We start from the raw sequence: 9,173 nt of genomic DNA, 5'->3' as shown, positions 1-9,173 counted from the left end.
CCAACAAAATTGACTGAGATATGAGCTTTGAAAGAGACGAAAGAGACTGATATATACTGATTTGTATATACATATATGCATCGATAAAATGAATATCTTTTTTTTAATTACCACCATGACTTTTCAGCCTACTTCTGGAAACCAAACTATTACGTACTCCCACTTACCGGAGTTGATTCTATGTAACTTTACAAAAAAATTATTTTCTTCGTGGAAACTGAAATTGAAACTTTAAACGCGTTTTTCTCGAAATGGCATTTCTGAAGTCGGTGACCAAGATTACTCAAACACTAATGAACCGATCTTCTTGAAATTTTGCAGGCTTATTTAATACATAAAAATGTAGTCTTTAATCGTTCGATTTTCTTTTTCGAAAAAAAATGTCCGTTTTATAGCCAAAAAACGGACGTTTTTTTTCGTTAAAATCGAACTTTTAACTTAGACTGTCAGCCATTTTGTGAAAAATAAATATTTTTTTAAATCCTTCGATTAAAGACTAGTTTATACTCATATTTGACTAAATTTATCCACATTTTTTGATTCCGATGATTCACTTCGCCGCAATGTTGGTCACCGCAAACCGTATAAATAAAAATATTATTTCGTTGACGGCAGTTTGACACTTAACTATGTAATATTTTTTAACAAAAAAATTACTAAAAGTTCTTCAATATGTGTTCTTTAAGATGATATAGTTATAGATTAAAAAGGTTTTGTAGTTTTCTTTAAAAAAATTCATAAAAAAGGCTTATTTTTTTGCGCTACAAGTGGGGGTAACCCCTTAATGTTCCTGAATAAATGATGAATATTTTAATATTACACATTTAATTACAGAGTATAATTGTCAATATATTTTACTGCTTTTCAGTTTTATAGCGTATATATTATGATTCAAATTTTTCTAAGTATTCGACAAAAGAACTCATTCCTTCCCTTGATTAAAATTCTAGAAATTTAGAAGCCTTACCATCAAAATAAACATAAATACTTGAGATAAGAAGTAAACATGAGTAAGATTGAAATAAATTGTGAAAATGTATATATCATGGATGTATTATATTTGTCATTGAAATATTATTTCTTCGTTTTACAAAAATTATTGAAGAAATTTTAAAAGAAAGAAAAATAAATTTACAATAAAATTAATAAAAATAATCAATAAATTGTACATAATAATTTTATTTTTTTGAATAACATAACTGATTTAAGCAATTGAAAATCATATTTTATTATGTATATATACAAAAAATAAGATATTATATTGCATTATTTTTTTTGTAGTTTAACTATTAAAAATTTCTGTAATATCAATAGAAGTGTAAATTAAATTTAAATTTTGTTAGAATGTAAGTATTTTTATTTCATCGTTTAATTTAAATATATAATATAATTATTTCTATCTGCATTTCATGTAAAATGTAATTATACAATATTTCAATTATATATTTATTAATTAATTAATTCTAAAAATATTAATATATAATAATAAACATTTCATTAAAGTAAAATATTTAAATCATTGTATTGTGAATTCTAATTTACATTATAGTAATAAACATTTTATTTAAATAAAACATGGGAATAATAATTTCTCACCTTTTTTTATTTTCTTTCTTCCGTCACAATATTAGAACCACTTTTGTACTTGACGTTCAAACGACTTGATTTAGACTCCCGAACTATAGTACATCACATTTCAAATGTGACAAGTAGGGGTATTGACCACACTTTATTCAAAATCATAAGTTTCCGACATGCGCTACGATTTAAATGTAGCATCACACTCATTTAGATTAAGAGTAAATAATTCTATGAATTATAATTCTTTCTAATATTTTTCTATTCTATTAAAAATTTTGCATAAATGACTGATTTGTTAATTAAAAATTTTAGCATAAAAGAATATCGATAAAATAAAATTTGATGTTATGGAAATCAGTTTAAATAAATATGATTGTATTAAAAAAGACAGAAAGAAAATTAAGGTTAAAGAAAACAGTACAGTGTACAGTGTTATAAGGGACATTTAGAGTTGTTAATTAACTGATTAAAATAGTTGTTTATAGTATTAAAAGTGACTAAAAACGAACTGAAAAGGTCATATAACTGTGCAACCTGTATCGCGACAACGTAAGGCTGGTTGCCGTTTCATTCTGTAATTTCATACGACATCAAACTTCAAAATTGTAAGTAACTGTAATTGTTTAAACTAATCATTGTTAATAAATAATCACATAAAAAATATGCATATAATTATTTAACGAAAACCCGTAATTTCTTCAAAGTAAAACGATTCCACACTTAAAAATAAATGTCAAGACTTACCAACTTGATAAATCAGCGAATTATCTCTTTTTTATTTTTTAATAAAACTACCCTTGCCTTAGCTCGAGAGTCAAACTAGCTATTAAAATTACAACACTTTTTAAGAAAATCCAAATTGCTTTGTTAAAAAATTAAAATTTTATAAAAAATAAAACATAAAGGTTATTTTAAAGCTTGTTGTGACTTCACAACTCAAGGAGCACGTAACATTACTGGAATGTTGCAGTAATGTTAAATGTAATGTTAGTAACATTACAGTGTAACATTGTAGTAACATTGCTGTAATATTAAAATGTCAGCCCTAAGGTAGTACTATAGGTAACGTTGCAGTAACATTACCATGTAATGTTACAGTAATGTTCCTGCAATGTCACTGTAATATTAGGGACGCATGATTATTCCCAAAATGTTATTTTTTCGAAATGTCATTTTGCCGAACTGCACTTTTGCGAAAAGTTATTTTTGCAAAAAAGCCATTTTATCGAAAAGCCATTTTTGCAATTAGCAATTTTTCCGAAAAGTCATTTTTACGAATGGTCGTTTTTGCGAATTGTCGTATTTGCGATAAGCTATTTTTGCGAATTTTCATTTTTGCAAATTTTTTTGAGAAATGTTTTTGCGAATTGTCACTTTTGCGAATCACCATTTTACGAATTGTCACATTTGCGAAAACTCATTTTTGCGAATTGTCATTTTTGTGACAATTACTATAGTAAACTTGTATGCATGTAGAAATTCACCATACCAATTTTCGCAAAAACTACAATTCGTAAAAATGATTTTTCGCAAATGTGACAATTCGCAAAACTGACTTTTTGCAAAAATGACTTTTTGCAAATGTGACAATTCGTAAAAATGGCGGTTCTCAAAAATAACAATTCTTAAAAATGACAATTCGCAAATGTGACAATTCGCAATAATGTCTTTTAGCAAAAATGGCTTTTTGATAAAATGGCTTTTCGCAAAAGTGCAGTTCGGCAAAATGACATTTCGGAAAAATTATATTTGGGGAATAATCATGCGTCCCGTAATATTACAGTAATGTTCCAAAGAAAGTTTATAAAATTCCTTATTATAGTAATTTTATAAACTTTTTTTGTAACATTACTGTAATATTAGTGATATTGCAGGAACATTACTGTAACATTGCAGTAACATTGTAGTAACTAACATTACCATGTAATGTTACTGCAACATTACCTGTAACACTACCTTGGGCGGACATTTGAATATTACTGTAATGTTACCAACATTACATGTAACATTGCTGCAACATTCCAGTAATATTACGTGCTACTTGGGAATAAGATTACACCATAAATTCACAGTAAGCTAATACTGTAACTACATTGTAATCTTAAAACATAAGGTTACACTGTAAGAGTGAGGTAAGCTTATACTGTAAGCTTATAGTGAAGTTACAGTAATCTTACATGTAAGCTTACCTGAACCTTAGCGTGTAAGCTTACTATGGGGAAAACCATTTTTTTATTCTTTTAGCTTACTGCTGATTTACAGTGTAATTTTATAATACATACAAGCAAATTTGATGAAAACTTTCTAATCACATGTTCTCTTTTGAATAAATTTTCATATCATTAAATAAATTTTTTAACCTCTATAATTATAAAGATTAAGAAATAAAATTAATTTTCATAATGGCGTTGAAGTTAGAGAGCTAGAGTTAGTTTTGATTTTAACGTTGTAATAATATGATATGTTGCACGCATAGAAAGGGTTTGCTGTGGCAGCGAGTAGTTTCCTGCCACAGCAAACTTGTTCGTTGAAATAGGGACAGCGAAAAAGTTCGCCACTGCAAATTGTTTGCTGTGGTAACTAACTTTCTGAGATTTCACAGCAAACATTTGTTTACTGCTGCAGCTAATTCCTTTTTTTCCGTGATGTAAGTGTATTAGGATTAAAAATTGCATTGCAAAATAGAGGAGAAATTTGGGCGCGCATAGCGCGCCATTTTAGAGACTAGTAATTATAATAATAATAATTATAACAATAATAGTAATTGTTATTATTAATAATTATTATACTTTATTTATCAATTATTTATATTTATTTTTTATTTATTACATTATTATTATAATATAATATTGTATATAAATACATTTTTTTAAAACAAAAAATATGAGTTTTACTGCATAAGAATTGAAAAAAAGAGGAACGCCATTTGTTGAAAAGTGGTAAAAATTGAGTATTTCAACGTTCGAAGAAACATTGAAAATCTCAAAAACTGAAAGTGTTTTTGTGATAGTCTTGTTCTGTGATGTCTAAACTATAGAAATATTGCTTTGTAATAATAAACTTTTTGGTACTATCAATTACACAGGTTATAATATCTTAGTGTCTCAACGTGCGTACCTCTCCCCTACTTTTTTTGTTAACCCCTTGGCAGTCGATGAAGTGTATACACGTCATGGTGCAGGTGGGCTCAAACTGTCGATGACGTGTATAGACGCAAGCAGATTTTTGGCTACAAAAACACACAGATTTGTCCACAAATTTATACTCGGGGGTTTTCGAAGTCGCTGATTACGAATCCGTTTTCAGATTTTGAAAATTCAATATGTCGGATCCAGTATGGCGGACGACATTTTTAAAAATTTATCGGATTCACTTGAAACTTGTTACTCAGGGGTTTTCAGGGTCGCTGATTACGAATTCGATACCAGATTTTGAAAATTCAAAATAGATGATCCAATATAGCGGACATTTTCAAAAATTCATTGGATTCACTTGAAACTTGTTATTTAGGGGTTTTTGGGGTCGCTAATTACAAATCTGATATCAGATTTTAAAAATTCAAAATAGCGGATCCAATATGGCGGACGACATTTTCTAAAATTCATCGAATTCACTTGAAACTTTTTACTCGGGGGTTTTCAGGGTCGCTGATTACGAATCCGATTTCAGATTTTAAAAATTCAAAATGGCGGATCCAATATAGCGGACGACATTTTTACAAACTCGTCCGATTCATTTAAAACTTGTTATTCGGCTGTTTTCGGGGTCGCTGATTACGAATGTAGCATAAGATTTTTAAAATACAATGTGGAGTTTCGAACATAGCTGGCGCCACTTTAAAAAATTTATCAAATTTTAGAAAATGTTGTCCGTCATATTGAAACCACCATTTTGAATTTTCAAAATCTGATATCGAATTCGTAATCAGCGATCCTGAAAACCCCTGAGTAACAAGTTTCAAGTGAATTCAGTCGATTTTTAATTTTCATGTCCGCCATATTGGATCCGCCATTTTGAATTTTGAAAATCTGATATCGGATTCGTAATCAGCGACTTCAAATACAATAGTATGCTCGTTTGCGCAAATTTTAGTTTTTTAAAAAGTTGTTGAGCCCACTTATAAGATTTTGGTCTTGACTGCGAAGAGGTTAATGGTATTTACTCTTTTCACACTTTATTAACAGTAAATTCTTATAACCATTTCAAACAAAATAATTTTTTTCCTTTTTAGGGTTCCGTACACCATAGGTGTACTGACGGAACCCTTATGAAATCACTCGTGTGTCCGTCCCAGCTACGCAGAATGGGCTGTCCCCCCTTAACTTTTACAAATCTCCACCTAGTGAGCTGAAATTCGGTAGGGATCTTCAGTTTTAAGTGCAGATTACAGGAAAAATATAGCGAACCCAATTGACGGACATATTTGCGAACTAGGAGGGAAAGAAATTCAATTTTTTCGAAAAAATTGAAAAAATTACCCTGTCCCCCCCTTTAACTTTTACAAATCTTAACTTGATGAGCTGAAATTCGGTAGGGATCATCAGTTTTAAGTGCAGATTACAGGAAAAATATTGCGAACCTGATTGGTGGAGATATTTGGGAACTAGAAGGGAAAGAAATTGAATTTTTTTGAAAAAATTGCAAAAAATGACCCTGTCCCCCCCTTAACTTTTACAAATCTCAAGATTATGAGCTAAAATTCGGTAGGGATCTTAAGTTTCAAGTGTAGATTACAGGAAAAATATAGCGAACTCGATTGACGCACATATTTGCGAACTAGGAGGGAAAGAAATTCAATTTTTTCGAAAAAATTGCAAAAAATGACACTGTCCCCCCCCCTTAACTTTTACAAATCTCAACATTATGAGCTAAAATTCGGTAGGGATCTTAAGTTTCAAGTGTAGATTACAGGAAAAATATAGCGAACCCGATTGACGGACATATTTGCGAACTAGGAGGGAAAGAAATTCAATTTTTTCGAAAAAATTGCAAAAAATGACTCTGTCCCCCCCCTTAACTTTTACAAATCTCAACATTATGAGCTAAAATTCGGTAGGGATCTTAAGTTTCAAGTGTAGATTACAGGAAAAATATAGCGAGCCCGATTGACGGACATATTTGCGAACTAGGAGGGAAAGAAATTTAATTTTTTTGAAAAAATTACAAAAAATGACCCTGTTCCTGCGGTTAACTTTTACAAATCTCAACTTAGTGAGCTGAAATTCGGTAGAGATCTTCATTTTTAAGTGAAGATTGAGGTAAAAATATAGCGAACTCGATTGACGGACATATTTGCGAACTGGGAAGGAAAGAAATTGAATTTTTTTGAAAAAAATGGAAAAATTACCCTGTCCTCCACCTTTAACTTTTACAAATCTTAACTTGATTAGCTGAAATTCGGTAGGGATCTTCAGTTTCAATTGCAGATTACAGGAAAAATATAGCGAACTCGTAACTATTCATACTTGTAATCGTTGTATTCCGGTAATCTGCTCGTAGTTTGAAGTTAGTTGTTGATTTTTTTTGGTTTCCTAATTTCTTTTAATAATATTCTTTTAAAATATTTTTAATTTTGAAATTAATGTGTTGTATATCATTAAATTGTTGCAAAGAATCTTATCCGTAAAAAAAATTAATAAAATTTTATGAGACTAATTTAATTCTTGCTATGAATTTTGTTGGGATTTTTGCAAATAATAATATTCTTTTGTGTTATTTTATTTAAATTGGGTTAAAAATAGTTTAGTTGCTTTAAAGAATTTTAGTAATTATAAAAATAAAACAAGTTGAATTGTTTCAAAAATACTGTTATTAATTATGAAAGTAAATTAATTCTTGCGAAGAATCATATTTAATTGTTTTGAAATTATAAATTATAATTATTAATTTTGTACATAACAACAATATTGGAAAAATTTTAAGAGGAATAAAAACTTCAATTTCTTCAAGTAATATAATTTATTAATTAAAGTACATAGAGGTGTGTCATCATTAGAATGTATTCCGCAGAAGTCTCTTCTTAACATGGAAACCATACAGAACGTAAATTCACATTCCAACGCTAAAAAAGGGAGAGAGAAAAATGTAGTATAAACTTTATTTTGCTAAATTGATATAACAAATATTTTAAATTAATAAATAAGACACGTAAAGCATTTTTCTTAATTACTGCATTCGAAATAAACTAAAAATACTCACAGTTAAGTAGTATTGACACACAGCACCCACACTATCTTCTCCATTGTCTCCTCTGTTGGATATTTACAAGATGCCGGGTACAAGAAGTCTTTAGGAGCCCAATAAATACGAGTTTCGTACTTTCTTAGGTCCCAAGACCACCTGTATTCTTGATGCCAGATGGCACCATCGTAAGGAGCATCTCGTATATAGAGATCAATGTATTTTTAATTACCCTACAAGATAGTTATAATATTTTAATAGTTAAACAAAAATTTTCAAATACAAAAGTTGAGAAAATGTCATTTTTCACAATTTTTGGTTTTTAAAATACATTATTTCGAAATTAATTATCGAATAAGGTTTAAAAATAGGTCAATCAAAGTGTTTTTTATGCTCTACAAGTTGGTAATGGTAATTTTAAAATTACTCCTGAGGTTAAATTACATAAAGATATGTCAAAAAATCGAACTTGAAAAATTTTGGTATTACAATACTACATCGTGGAAGGAGAAAAGGAACCACTTTGAGTCTCGACAAAATGTAGTTGGAGGTTGCTAATTGTAAGATTTAGTGATATTCAGAGGGACGTCAACAGGACGGTAAAAGGTGGACTTGAAGTCATCAAAGTCCTGTAACCGCAAAGGCCGTAAGAAAAAGAGAGAGAGCGTTTCTATAGTTGTAATCTGAAAAGCGTCTTAAGAGGTGCTCAGAAACAGAAGAGAGAGGGTGACAGTCCAGAGGAGACTCAAACTTAAGCCGATAAGAGGAAAGACGAGAAAGCTCCTCCAATGGAAACGGAAGTACCAGATCCAAAGATTCCTCAATTGGAAAGAATGAGGTCAAAAAGATCCGCAGTTCTAATCCTAGTCGGTCAAGGATTAACGCATGCTGACGTTCTGGGTAAACTTCGCAAAGAGGCCTTCTGATTAAGATCAGAGGACACTCTAAAAAGGACGCTTTCACCGCTGAGGTCACCAAGGCGGTTGAAAGCATGGGTAAGGTGCAGTCGTTGGATCGAAGAGTCACACTCGAGATCCGTGATTTATATTGCCTTACCCAAGAAGCCGAGGTGCAATAAGTGTTGACTGAAGCGATGGGAAAGCAGGAGTGACGGTCTTAGGGCCCAACCGCCGAGGGATGAAGCTCGCGGTTGTAATCACCAACCCGGAAGAGGCGAACAGGCTGGAGAAATTGGGACACGTAAAAATTTGTTTTATTTGTTGCCCAATTAAAAAAAGAGTAATGGTCGTCCGGTGTCATCAATGCTTGGGATACGGCCATATTGGAGCGAAATGCTAGAAGGAGGACAGATCGGCTGCGTGTTTTAACCCCTTAACTGCAGGCTGAAAAACACTAAATCGCTTGCTGGGTGTAAAATCATGATACTTCGGATTAGCGTTGAAAAACATGAT

This window comes from Leptopilina heterotoma, unplaced genomic scaffold (assembly GCF_015476425.1).
Source record: "Leptopilina heterotoma isolate Lh14 unplaced genomic scaffold, ASM1547642v1 Lhet_773, whole genome shotgun sequence".
In the NCBI taxonomy this organism is placed as follows: Eukaryota; Metazoa; Arthropoda; class Insecta; order Hymenoptera; family Figitidae; genus Leptopilina; species Leptopilina heterotoma.
This window is presented reverse-complemented; position numbering follows the sequence as displayed.